The sequence below is a fragment of the Rhea pennata genome, chromosome 2, assembly GCF_028389875.1.
Source record: "Rhea pennata isolate bPtePen1 chromosome 2, bPtePen1.pri, whole genome shotgun sequence".
NCBI lineage: Eukaryota > Metazoa > Chordata > Aves > Rheiformes > Rheidae > Rhea > Rhea pennata.
The window spans coordinates 91,747,198-91,760,575 of record NC_084664.1 but is presented as its reverse complement, the minus strand read 5'-3'; the positions used below and the strand labels follow the sequence as shown (position 1 = coordinate 91,760,575).

Here is a 13,378-nt window from a genome sequence, read left to right as displayed (position 1 = left end):
ACTGATTTAAATCCCAGTTAGAAATAGCCAGAAGTCATTACAATCTGATGATGGGTTGGTGACCTATGAAATGAACTGGCGCCCAGGGGGCAGGCGGCCTCGTGGGCTTCCTTCGCCCGCGGGGGCCGCGTCCCCGAGCAAAACCCCCAGAGCCTCTCGCCTCTCCTGCCCCGCGCCGCTGAGATGGGCAGCATACTGCCTCCGAGGGAGGGTCCGGCTTAAGCAGCCGGCGGCCCAAAGCACGCAGCCCTGTACCCCGCCGGCCCGCCGCGCTCAAGCCAACGAAGCCTCCGTTGGTGGCCTCCGCACAGAGAAACTGCAGACTTCGTTTTCCTTCAGAAATACCTCCTCGCTCACTGCCCAGCCTGTGCTGAGCAGTGTGCAGTTCGATTTTATCCATTAATAAGAGATTTTCCTCGAATTACGCTCTGAGTAGCTGATCCTCAAATCTGCAGAGACAGCCAGCTGCAACCTTTAGGTAGTAATTTTTCCTCTCTCTGGCCGTTATCTAGTAAATACTTACCTCTCTTTATGCGTGTGGTGATTTCTTCAGGCTTTTTCTGTCCTCACTGAAGAAGCAGCATAGGAAGCAGCATATCCTTACACTCACCCACACATTATTTCGCTTAAAAAAAAAAAAAAGAAAAAAAAAATCGCTGTCCTGTGGATGTATTATTGAAGATGCTTATGTATGTATAGTTGGAGTCTAATATAAAACAGCTACTGAATGATGGACCTGTAAATTACTCAGCATCTGCCGAAGCAGAATCTGGAAATGTAGTGTATCTATGTATAATAAAACCAGAATTTGTAATTTGACCTTACAGGCAGAGGTTACTGACACAGATTATAGGTCTCTCTAAACAGATTCCAAAGTCACATATGATGGGTAATATTTTTCTGTCGTGACGCCTCTGACATTGCCTGAAGCTCCAAATTTGAAGAAAATAGGTTTATTGTAGTTCTCTTATTTTTAACCCAGCATATTTTCTTAAAAATAGCACAAAACAAAAAAGATCAAAGAAAAAGAAAGACAGGAGGGCTAAAATTCAGGGTTTTATGCTGTTGCCTGTGGTCCTAGCCCTTGGAACATATCATCTGAGTGACCAGGGCTCTCAAAGCATTGCTTGCATTCAATAATCACACATATATGCATAAAGTTACTTGCAAGCTTTATTTATATGATAATTTACACATTATTGTTTGTGTTTGCTTGCTAATGGGCCGTATCAATATTGGCGTCAATGGAAAATTTTCCGTCACTGCAGTGGAAGCTGGATTGAGACTTTACTACAGACTCATGGGTTTAAGGAAGATCAACTAACTTTGTGCTTTATTGCTATAGACTAATGTAGCACCTCAGCCTCCCCGAGGGAGCGTAAGCAGTATCTCACTGATACTCCATATATCCTGTCTACTAAAAGACTAAATACAAGGATAAAGTCAACTTTTAGCAGGCTGACAATGTTGTTATATGTATTTCTGTGGTGCCAAGGAATCTCACTCAATACTGGTACCCCTCCAATGGCTGGTTTTGTACAACACTTCTTAAAACAACTGTATGCTTTGAAAAATGTGAGCAGGGTAGATTATCACATTGTACAAACATGTCAAAAGGACAGTGAATTAGTAAGACTCAGAGCTATACTTTCATTAATATGGATCTATCACTGAGAGCAAGTATTTTTTTATTAGTCAAAGCAATATATATTTTTAAGAAATAACGAACAGAAAAATGTTGCAGCTTTCAAGATCGGGTCTCATTTGCCAAAATGGAGAGCAGTGGCAGTGCTGAGACTGGTAATCATATTGACCCAAAGGACCAAAAAGACAATATAGAGGTCATAGGCAAATGACCAAAGAAGAGTAATAGAGGTCACAGGCAAATAGAAAGTCAGACATTTAGCTTATCTCATGTCTATATTTATTATGCTGTTTTTACCAGACCTGGTACAATATTTCTGTGCTTGAGGTGACCGTGATGTTTCTTCCAGAAACATGTTGTATTCCACCATCCTTCACGATGGCAAATATATGTCCCCGTTTTTGTTGGAAGGTTTAGCTGTCATATGCACTTCTATATGAAAAGGCTCAAAACTTCTATGACTTGAAGATACAGAAGTTCAATGCGCACATAGGCCAAAACCAAAGCTCTCTGGCAATATTTTGCAGAGCGCAAGGGCTGCTTCATGCAGATCTGCACAGGCTCTGTAGAGCAGCCCTGTGGTCTGCCCGGCGCTCCGAGAAGCCTGCTCTTTTGGGGTGCCTAGAGAGTCAGGAAAAGCTCATGCTTTCTTGGTCAATTCTTTCTTCTACCCCTTCATGCGTACTGCATGGAGTAACTTTTTTTTTTTCTCTTTTTTTCTGAGGGCTGCAGACTGTAACCGCACCCAAGCCACATGAAGCAGAAGAGCACATTTCTGGAAGACTGCCAGGGCCTGGGGAGAAGGGGAAGTCCCATACGAGATTTTTGGCCAGCCTCTAAAATCCTACCTACGAACTGTCCCTCTATCTACCTCTTCATACTGTTAAGAAAAAAAAAAAAGGCAGTTCAAGCTACAGCGGAGTGTTTGGTACAGCAACAAGGTGCACAGAGCACCATTAAACCAGACCAAGATCACAGCTGTGAGCAGGGCTCAGGTCCTTCTCCTGGCACTGTCCTTCATGTTCTCTGCACGGGGGAATGAGAGACAAGGAGTTTGCAGAGTCTGTGCTTCAAGAATATTCAGCTAACTGTTTGAACAGTTTTATGAATCAAAGAGTTCATATTGACTAAGAGTCTGGCCCAATACATTTGTCAATACTTCTTAAAAGAAGCACTTGCATGGAAAGGGTGGCTTTTTCAATAGAAGAAAGGTTAATTAAATTAGTTGAAAAGCAACTAGAAGTGGTAACAAAAATAGCTTTAGCATTGTTTGAAGGTGGGAATAATAGACAGTATGAAACAATATATTCAGTGTTATTCTTATGCTCAAAACAAAGCGAGATTGCATTTTTTTCTGAAAATTTTGAGAACTATATGCATATTACAGAGTCTATAATATCTCATTTCTGTAGCTATACTTAATCATACTGTGTCTCAAGTAGATCAAAAAATTGTGCAATAACTTGAAGTTAACGTTTTAAAACTTTCTGAAAGAAGGAAGTAAGGCTGAAATCAGAACTCCCAAGATTTAGTCTTATTTTGACTATAATAGAGGACTAATGTAGTAATAATCATAATTGTGTCTAGACAGAGAGGATAATTAAATTAGTTGAAAAGCAACATGGGAACATGCAAGCATGGGATGGGAATATGATTATGAAAATAAACATTTTTTTTTCCTGTGAAGGAAAAATAAAATAGACCTGCTTAACTCTCATTCTTCCTACGGAATATCTTCCCTTGAGCAGAGTAGCAACTGAATTCTGTCTTACTGCTATGTAAGAATATACTGCTGAATCAAATCCCTATTTGAATTTGTTTGGGAATTATCTATTTCTTCAGAAATTCTTAGTTTCTACAAGATCTATCAGAAGAGCCATAAGATATTGAGCAAGAAGTGGCAGGAACAGTTAAAATGGAGACAGATATATGTCCTGTTACTGGTCTGCCAAATAAGGGTGAGGAAAGTGGGACAAAAAAGAAGAACACACAATAAAGGGAGATGAGAAAGAGGATCTAAGGTATGTACCTAAAGAAAAAGTTATGTTAAGTGAGAATCTGAGCAAAGAATTTCTCTGGCTTGATCGAGATAGACACTGGAAAAAAAGATTAGAGAAGATTTTCCTACCCTTTCTTCAGTGTAGGGGAAAACATAAGGAAAATATAGGTGATTGAGAATCAAATGCAAATGATATTTTCCCCTAGAGTATGGGTTCTGTGAACAACCTTTAGGTGACTTAAAGGAATGCAAGGCTGGAAAGTTCATGTTTTTTCTACTCTCTTGGAATAATATTGCTTTTTTTTTTAATGTGACTGTTTCCAGTATTTGCATTTCCAAAATAAACATCCTATGAATTTGCCGAGTATGTGTCTCCAGACAAGAATAAGTCCATGCCAAAACAATTCTTTCATTTTCAGGCTTGTCTGTCTTGATCTTTACATTTACAGGAGTGGATTGACCTAATGATTTGACTCATACCCCTAAAAAAAGCAACTAAACTGTAAAACCCGTGCCTGTGTGAGGAAAAAGTGCTGCTATAAAAATGGAAGAGGAAGCACAAAGTTGCTAGGACAGCAAAAACAGAAGGTGCTCTGAATGGCTTGCTGAAGACCTGGTGTCTTCACATCACCATTATGGCACCAACATAGGTTTAAAGTGGCCATTGCCACTCCTCGGGCAACTAAATGCTAAATAGCATTGTCATAACCCCCCCAAAAACCCCACTCATCTGGTGAGCTTGGAGCAATTGCATGTTTTCTTGATAAATGTAATAGAACCTAAACAAGTTAATGTATGTAATCTCTCAAAGAGATTAAAACAATCCTTTAAGTGTATTATCGCTGCAGGAAGGTTTTCTGTCCTGTGCAGCCAGTCTTGCTTTCAAGCCCCCATTTATAAAATTAGCTCTGCACTAATTTAATGTGGTGGCAAGACATTAAAAAAAAGGCAACTAGAAGTCAAAGCCAAACAAATTTTGATGAAAAGTGAAGCATGGCTTTTGTTGTTGTTTTTCTAATGGTAAGGATTATTGTTGACTTAGTTCCTCAGGGAAGTGATTAACTCAATTTCACTCAATGTGTTAGCAAAACGGAATTCCCTTCTGGAAGTTAGACTTTAGAAGAATATACCCTACTAAAGTAAATATAGGAGAAACTGGATTAAATTCTCTGTCCCATTATATAAAAGGGCAAACTAGATGATTTAATAATCTTTTCTGGTCTTAAAAATCTTGAACTTCTCTAGAGTAGATTTCCCAAGCCAAGGAGGCTTGGGAAGTGGAATATAAAGTTAGAGCATCTCTGATGCTATAACTAAAAGAATTAAAAAGAATATGATAGTGCAGGGTGGGGGGAATCAACACTAAAAAATGAAAACTAAAACATAGGCAGTTTAAGCCAGCTGTCTCCAAAACTTGGAAGCCTGGACAGACTAGACTCCTATCATTTGGAAATGTTTAAATGTTAATGTACTATGAGCAATTTCTTCACCGCTGTGACTTTCTTCAAGCCAGACGTTAGCATGTGGAGCTGTCAGTAGATCTGCACTCAGATCCCTCCTGCAGCTGCAGTGGCACCTGTGCACAAATGCAAAGAGAAGAAATAAAGATGAACAGGCACTGCGTTAGAAGTATTATTCCTACGCTTAGTTCTCTTTGAGTTTAATCCTGTGTCAGGCTTTTTGTTATTGTACAAGGGGCTGATGTTGGGCAAAACGGAGTACTGTTATCTGGGTCATCCTACTTGCCCTTTTCTTTCCTATTGGCACAACATTAACAACAGGCTCCCATAATTTCCATGACATTCCAAGATCTATTAAACTGAACATTGGTGTGACGGAGACCTCCTTACCCAAGTCTTTTCTGACACTAGGTGCAAAGTAGCTAGGACTAAGGATTTAATACTCCTCAGAACTAGGTGCTGTCCAAAAGCCTTTTCAATTACTAACAGACCAAAAGCCTTGTCAGCTACTAACAGACCAAGAAGTGGGTCATCATCTGCATGTAGGATTTGCCTTTCCACTTACAGAAGACAGATATCATTATTACTACACTTTATACTATAATTAACAGAGTTCCTATCTCTATTGACAAGCCTGTGAGATTTGCTGGGAGATCCTTTATTCCTAACTTACTGTAAAATTATTTGAATTCTGTCTCTTCCAGATATGGATTTTTTCCATTATGGCTTTGATCATTCCTAAAAAATAATATAGAAAATTACTATTTAATCAACAACAGTTGCTCCTTTTTCCTGCTGGTTGTGTATTCCTTTTTAATGCTTAATGCTTGCCTTCATTTGGCTAATGGAATCACAAAGGGATTTAACCAAATTTTCTCCTGTCTTGACTGCATATGGCCTTTTATCCCTCAAAGAAACACTTGCAAAGGAAATAGGAATTGTTGAGATGCTTCTGGCTTTTTTCCCACTCTCAATCAATTTGCTAATAATTTTTCTCATCCTTGGTCAATTAGCACTTTAGCTACATATTATCAACTCTGACTTTCTTCTCTTTGCATTTACTGGATATAATCAGGTCATGATCATAGGACCCTTAGCAGCCAGTGGCTTGTGGTCCAGTGATTAGTTAATCTTTATTCCTCATGCTGGAGTAAAAAGGTAGAGACATATTCGGTTCAAATACAATGTTTAGTAGAGAATTACAACATGGAATTTTTAAGAAACGTTCACCCTACAGTTTCCAAGGACAGGAAAAGAAGCAGATATATGTGAACCAATTTCTCCTTTCCCCCCCGAACTCCAGCTCAACAGACAGGCACTGGGACAAGTCACCTTTGTCACAAATTCTCAGTAAATGATACCTTTATGGAAGGTATCTTCGATGTCCCTCCAAAACACATGAAGTCAAAAGCTACTTCTGCAGCTTCTTACACCAGAAAAAGCTGCCAAGAATAGGGCCTTGACGGATTTGGAGTCATCTGGAAAAGAGACACAGCAGAAGACTGTATGTGCATCAGCAGAAGAATATATATTGGTTGAAGAATCAATCTGCATCACTAAAAGCAGAATGAAAATGTGAAAAGTTGAGTGAAAACAAGGATGGACGTAAATGAAAGGCGAGAATGCAGTTAATGTTCCCTTCCTCCATGAAACTGAAGGGTCATCAAAACAAAAGTGATGAGATAGAAAAAGAAAAATGGGTAAATGAAGGATGGAAGTAGTGCAGTCTGAGAGAATAAAAAATGTAGGATTGATGAAAAAGTCAAATGGAAGGAAAGGAGAAATGATCTGTTTAGAAGAAAACTGTAAAAATGTTGTGAAAGTTGTACTAGAACATATAACACAGAAGGGCAGAGGAGGAAAGTAAAGGGAGAGAAATGATGAAGAAGAATGAATACAGGAAGGTGTTTCAAATGCCTTACGTTATACTGCGTTATGTACCATCGCCAGGTAATATACACTTGCTTTCATGCCAGAATGGATGAAAATGAGAGAGAAGCACTTTACTGTAGAACATAGGAGAATGTCACACGAGCAGCGCACATCACATGCAGCTCAGGGTACCACACCGACTACAGCCAGCCGGACGCTGGCCAGGTGCAGAGGGAACTGCCTATGGCTGGGAAAGACCTGGGTGAAACTGGGGCTGAGAGTGGGAAGGGAAGAGCTGAGGACAGTTTCTGAGGGGTGGGAAGATGAAGTTGATCCTGGGAAGGGGGGGGGGTATAAAATGTTGTGGACAACCAGACTTTGAGTTTGACAGCACTGGAGAGGAGGGAATGGCTTGAAGGAAAGCCCCAGTATTTGGAAAGCTGGGAAGGGGGAGAGGAGCTGGAAGGACAGGCTGGCTTGCTAGTGTGAAATTAGTGTGAAATGGAGAGGAAAAGGAAGGGACAGAGATGAGCAAAGGCTGCAAGACACATTAATAGCACAGCAAAGGATAAATACTACTTTGCCTCACTGTGCCCTTCTCGTCCTGTTTTTCCTTCTGTAAAAGCGCATCTCAGAATCGTCCTCAGTCTGTTTCCTAAGTTCAAAAAACTAACCCTATAGGGGGCAAGGGGTGCTATTAATCGCTAATTTCCTGTAACTTCCTCAAATTAAAAAAAAAAAAAAAAAAAAAAAGGAAGAAAAAAGGAAGAATAAGAAGAAAGCAAGTTGTATTTGGGCATGTTTTAGGCCCATCTGCCTGCTTGAAAGGAGCCTGATGTCCAGGGCCCTTGTGGGGTCAGGGGTGGGGGAGGAGATGGCGTTCCGGACTGCTCCAGACCCTCCAGCACCTGTACTGGGGGCATCAGCCGCCCACAGTGCACACACTCCCAACGCACACACCCGCACTGCGGGCACACCCGCTCCCAAGGCGCACCCGTCCGGTACATACACCTGCACAGCGCACCTACGCTCTCAGTGCACGCCCTCACCGAGCGCACACCCCGGCACCCCCTCCCCCCCCAAATACCCACACCTGCTGGGTGCACACGCACTCCCTGTGCACACGCACTCCCAGTGCACACCCCCGCGCCGCGGGCACACGCATCCACCCACCCAGAGGGACATCCCCGCCTTGCCCCGCCGTGCCCCGCCGCGGCTCGGCCCGGAGCTGCCGCTGCCCCGACGTGCGGGCCGGAGGCGGGGGAGCCGCGCCGCGCCGCGCTGTGCCGTGCCGCGCGGGGCGGGCGTGGGGCTGGGAAGCTGCAGAGTGGCGTGGGCCCCCGAAAAGTTGGGCGCCGGGCGGGGAGAGGCGGGGGCGCTTCCCTGCGCTTTTGTTTTGCGAGGGGAGAGGGCCGTGACGAGGCTGAGCCGGGGCGCGCCCGCGCCCCAGCCGGCGGCGGGGTTCTTCCCCTGGCCCGGGGCCGGGGTGAGGAGGAGGAGGAGGAGGGAGGCGGAAGGTGCTCTCCCCCCCAAGGTGAGCTGCAGCTCTGCTCCGCGTTTCTTTTGTCTCGCTGCGAGGCCGCCCCCCGCGCCGCGCCAAACTTTCGGCGGGGCCCGGCGCCCCGACGGCTGCACGGCGCCGGCCCCGCCGCCCCCGGGCTCGGGGCCCCGGCCCGCGGCAGGGGTGCGGGCGTCGGGGGGCCGCGGTTTCCGCCCCGGGGCGCGCCGTGGCTGCCGGAGGCGCCGCGGCGGGCGGCGGTGCCCGTGGGGGCGGCCGGAGGGCAGGTGAGGGGGCCGCGGGGCCGGGCGGCGCCTCCTTCCCGTCGGGCTTGTCTCGGACGGATGCGGGCGGCCCCGTCTTGGCGCTTTACGCAACAGGTAGGGATGCCAGGGGCTGGCCGCAGCGCTGGCGGCGGGGAGCTCGCGGCCAGGAGCTCTTTTCGGGGGGCTTTTTTGTTCTGGTCTCTGCAAAAGTGTAGCGGGGAGGCGAGAAGGGGGGAGGAGAAGTAGCAGTCTTCCCAAATTCTCCTTCAGTTGTTTATTTATGTACTTCCCGTGTCCATAAAAAAAAAAAAAAAAAAAAAAAAAAGGTTCGTTTCGCAACTCCGGAGGTTTTACTTTTTTTCTTTCTTAAACTTGTTTTTCTTTACTTCTTGCGTTTGTGCGTCTCGTTCTGGGAGATCAAACTGACCGAAACCAGATACGAGGGGGATTGTTCTCACTGACAGCCCGGGGAATCCAAACAAAGAGGTGCATCTACCGGAAATAATGATTTGAGAGATGTTGCTCTCCCCTTCCCCCCCACCGCCTCACCCGTCTTGGATTATTACTATTATTATTATTATTATTATCGTTATTATGATGATTATTTCTCTGGGAGGTTCAGTTCGAGGGAAGTTTTGAGCGGGAGGCGGGCTGGGGGTTAAGGAGGGATGGAGAAGAGGGAAAGTTGCGGTGCCGCCCGGCCGTGGGGGCGGCGGGGCGGGGGCCGCAGCGCGGGCAGCGCGGCGGCTCCGCGGGGCCGGGCGGGCGGAGGCAGGGCGGGAGGGGGCGCGGGGGGACCTGCCGCCGCTGCGGGCTCTTTGTCTGCTCGGGGAACTTGAACAAAAGGAGAAACTCGGGTGAACTCCGCATCTCTCGCGCGCGGCTTAGCTCGTCGGCGGCAACTTCAGCCGGGGAGGTTTCCTCAACTTTCTCCAAAGCTCTCCCACCGCTTAAAAACCAGACAGCCCCGCCGCAGGCTCGCACGGAAATCTCTTTTCGCAGCTTGAAGAAAGGAGAAGGTATGTGTGGGCTTCTGGTTTATTGTTCTTCCTCTGCGCCCTCGCCCCCCCAGCTTCGCTGTGGGCTGCGAGCGCGGAGAGGAGGGAGGCTCCGGGGGAGTTAGGGGCCAGCTGAGGCTTTTTCTTTGTACTTTCCAGAGCACATGCAGGTATTATTTTGGGAGGGTAACTCAGGCATTCTGCCCTAGCTTATGTAATGGAGGCACTAATCAGGAGGGGTCTCGCCTCCACACATTTTGTCTGCTTGGTATTTTATTTTATTGTATTAATTCGTTCCTTGTTGGGGGGCGGGCGAGGGAAGGGAACGGGTTCAGAGAGTTTTCTGAGGTGGGGTATATTTTTAAGCGTTGGGACAGAGAAAAAGCTGGACGCGGGAGGAACTTGGGAAGCTGCTAGGGACCCGTCGGGAGCGGCGGTGGGCAGGGGGCTCGGCGCGGGAGCCGCGGCTCCGCACGCCGCTGCTGCCCGGCGCCCCGCCGCAGAGCTCCGGCCAGGTGCGCAGCGGTGCGAAAGTTTGGGAAGGGAGGCAGCGCAGGGAGGATTTTGCTCTTTTGATCGCAGCGGAGAGGGGACGAGGAGATGGGTCAGGCCAGGCTGGCCCGACCTCGGTTGGTCTGCGCTTACCCGGTGCAGTCCGCCGCATCCTTTCGAAGAAGGGAGCGTCGCCTTGCCTTTTTTTTTTTTTTTTTTTTTTAATTCTTCTGCGTGTTTGCACTTTCTAGATTAAGCGTCACAACTTCTGCAAACTTACTGTTGTCCACTTTGTACTTTTCCTAGTTCTCTTGCTTTCCTGCCGTGCTATGTGATTTGTTTAGCGTCTTTTTATTCCCTCTTCCACTTCTATGCTGTGTAACAAATGCCATTTCTCCTCTCTTTTCATCCCAGTACATGACTCTTCCTTGCCGGGGCTATTTTCTTTTCCTACTTTGCCCATTTTTCTGCTTCTTCTATAGATATCTTCTCTTCAGAATTTCTGAAAGTTTCTACTTTTCCAGTCCCTCTCTGCTGTCACATTCCTTCTTCACTGGTCCTTTTTCATCTATTCTTCCACCTATATGCTTGCTTGCATTTCCCCCAAAAAACTTTTTTCCTGAATCGTTCAAAGTCCATGCGTCCTTGACTGCACTCACAGTACTCAGATTCCTCCAATGCCAAGTGAACATGTAGGTTTCTTCTGACTCCTTCTTCTAGAGTTATTCTTTCTTAGTCTGTCATTCATGCATGTTACTCCATTACGTGGACAGAACTGGAAACAAAAATTCTTGTACATCCAGCAATATTTATCTTCTCCTTTCTTCTTGTCTTTATTTATTTCTGTGGACATGCATCTCCCAATTCCTAAAAGTTTATTCCAGTTCCTTTCCCTCATCCCCGAGATGGAAGTTTGCTCATTTTTCTTTTCCCTACTCCACCTTGGCAGACCTAATGCAGTTTTTCTCTTTATTGTTATTCTCTCCCGTGCAGAATATTTAAATGTGTCTTTCTATTGCTCATATTACCCTTCCCAACCGCAGCAAAAATTTGCTGTTGGTACTCCTAAAGGAACGACGCAGCAGGAGCACAAGCGTGGACAGGCGCGGTGGGTTTGGTTGTTGCCTTACCTGTTCCTTGTTGGGTTCCTTGTAGTTTCCAAAGTCTGGCATTTGCTGCCGCAGCCCTCGCTACACCAGCACTCCTGCTGGCAAGGGTACAGGGGCTGAGGGTGGAGAGGAGATTTCTGTAGGCAAGGCCATTAGTTGTCTCCTCCACCACTTTTTTGTATTTCCTTCAGAGAGGTAGACAAACTTTATGTTGCTACTTTCTACTTTCTGTAGACTCATGCTTTTCTTAGGTTTTGAAATATCTGCCAGCCCAATTGAAGAGCCTTTATACAATCTTTCTTTCCGGTGCTTCAGTGCTTTCTGCAGTGTAAGACCACACAATGTGTAGAGAAATATGAAAGCCTTTTCCTTAAAGCGTTGAAAGTATAAAAATGACAGTATCTAGCTCCATTCCTTGGTAAACACTCCAGAGTGGCGATGTTTTGTAAATGAAATGCCATCACCAGGCTTTGAGTTTAGAACTTGTCTAAATCTATAAAGAAATACACGTTTGAAATTATTCAGAAGAATGTAACTTTATATTTGCTTATTAGTCCCTGAGCAGTGTGCCGGAGTTACTGTGCTGAATTAAAACTTCCTCCTCCTATTTGAACAGGTCAAATCATGATCGTCAGGAAAACAGGACGGTTGCCCAAGCATCCGCCTGTGATCGGGGCCATATTGCATTATTCAATGGATGGTGGAATACAACTTTGGATTCTTCAATGGTGATTAATGTGGAACGAACAGTACAACAGAGCTTCTGAGCGTCGTAATGGTTGGAATTTGTACGCACGTTATTGAGCTACTGGAAGAAGTGGAAGAGGCTCTTGCTGAAACTGGAGAATATTGTGGACACTGCTGCTTAGAGCTGTTTGGATTATATTTCTTATCCGACATTGAGGTCCCGCAGCTAATATAAGGTAGGGTCCTCTCCAGCTATTGCAAAAATATTATGTCTTGTGCATCAAAATTTGAAGAATATTATTTTTACCTAAAAGAAACTTCCCTTTTAATCTTCTAGTTGTTGTCTTTGCCTTGCTATTGATGCCAACCAATGGTTTTGAGTGGTATTATGTGACAGAAATGACTTACTAATGGTTTGGTAGTGTGTATGTCTGAAATACAGAAGAAAATGGGAACATGAAAGTATTTTTGTTTTCAGAGCTAACTTATTTTTCAAGGTAATGACTTCATTGGGACTAAGAGTGTTAATTAACGTATAGGGAAAAAAATGAAAACAGTTTAAACAATGCATTTTTTACAGTTATGATTTTCCAAGTAATAGACATCCTGTTTAAAGATATGTTAGTGTTTTGAATTCAGCTCAAGAAAACAACATTATATTATTTAACATCTCCTCCTCAAACAGTAACAAAATGTCTTATGTATAGTTTGTGTATGGAAGATAACAAATAGAAATATTTAATTAAAAAATTTGAGGAATCTTTTTGTTTCATATGTTTTTAAAGGCTGTTGATTTAAGGCTTCTTTCTGGACCATGGTTGCATCCCAATACTGTGAAAGTCTGTTGGATGGGGACGGTGATCTGTTTTCTTGTTATGATATGTGGTGACTGATGTACAAAAAGGAAATGTAGAGTAAATAAATTATTGAAGAAGAAATAATTGCATGAATCTAGCTTAAATGTTAATCCAATGATGAGGAAACAGTTGGGTCTCTTAGTGAACTATTGCAAAGAAAGCTTTAAAGCTGTTTAAAATCTGGTCTTTTATACTTGTTTTGTATATTTCTTATTTATAGCTGAAAATGAATGACATGAAGATAGTTGCTTTTGCTGTGTATTTCAGCTCATCTGATTGGTTCACATCTATACCAATATGTAGGGCACACAAGTATTCCTAATCTTAAGAAAAGTGCTGAGCTGGCTGCCCTACTTTAGAGCGAAATAGAAATCTGAACAAATAATCACTTGTTATCCTTTTCAGTTGCAAACAGAGATAAAAGAAGCAATAAATACAGTCTTATTTTCCTGGTTCTGACTGTCTTTTAAAATAAAGATCTACTTTCAGTTTTCT

The 13,378-nt window shown here is 44.3% G+C and overlaps 1 long non-coding RNA gene across 1 annotated transcript in view; it reads left to right on the top strand.

The window, feature by feature from the left end:
* Window positions 1–9,606: 9,606 nt before the first annotated feature.
* LOC134136254 (uncharacterized) overlaps window positions 9,607–13,378 on the top strand; it is a 215,108-nt gene continuing 211,336 nt past the window's right edge. The window contains exons 1-2 of the long non-coding RNA XR_009957466.1: window positions 9,607–9,759; window positions 11,956–12,262. This is a non-coding gene — a long non-coding RNA (uncharacterized LOC134136254). The remainder of the gene's footprint in view (window positions 9,760–11,955; window positions 12,263–13,378) is intronic.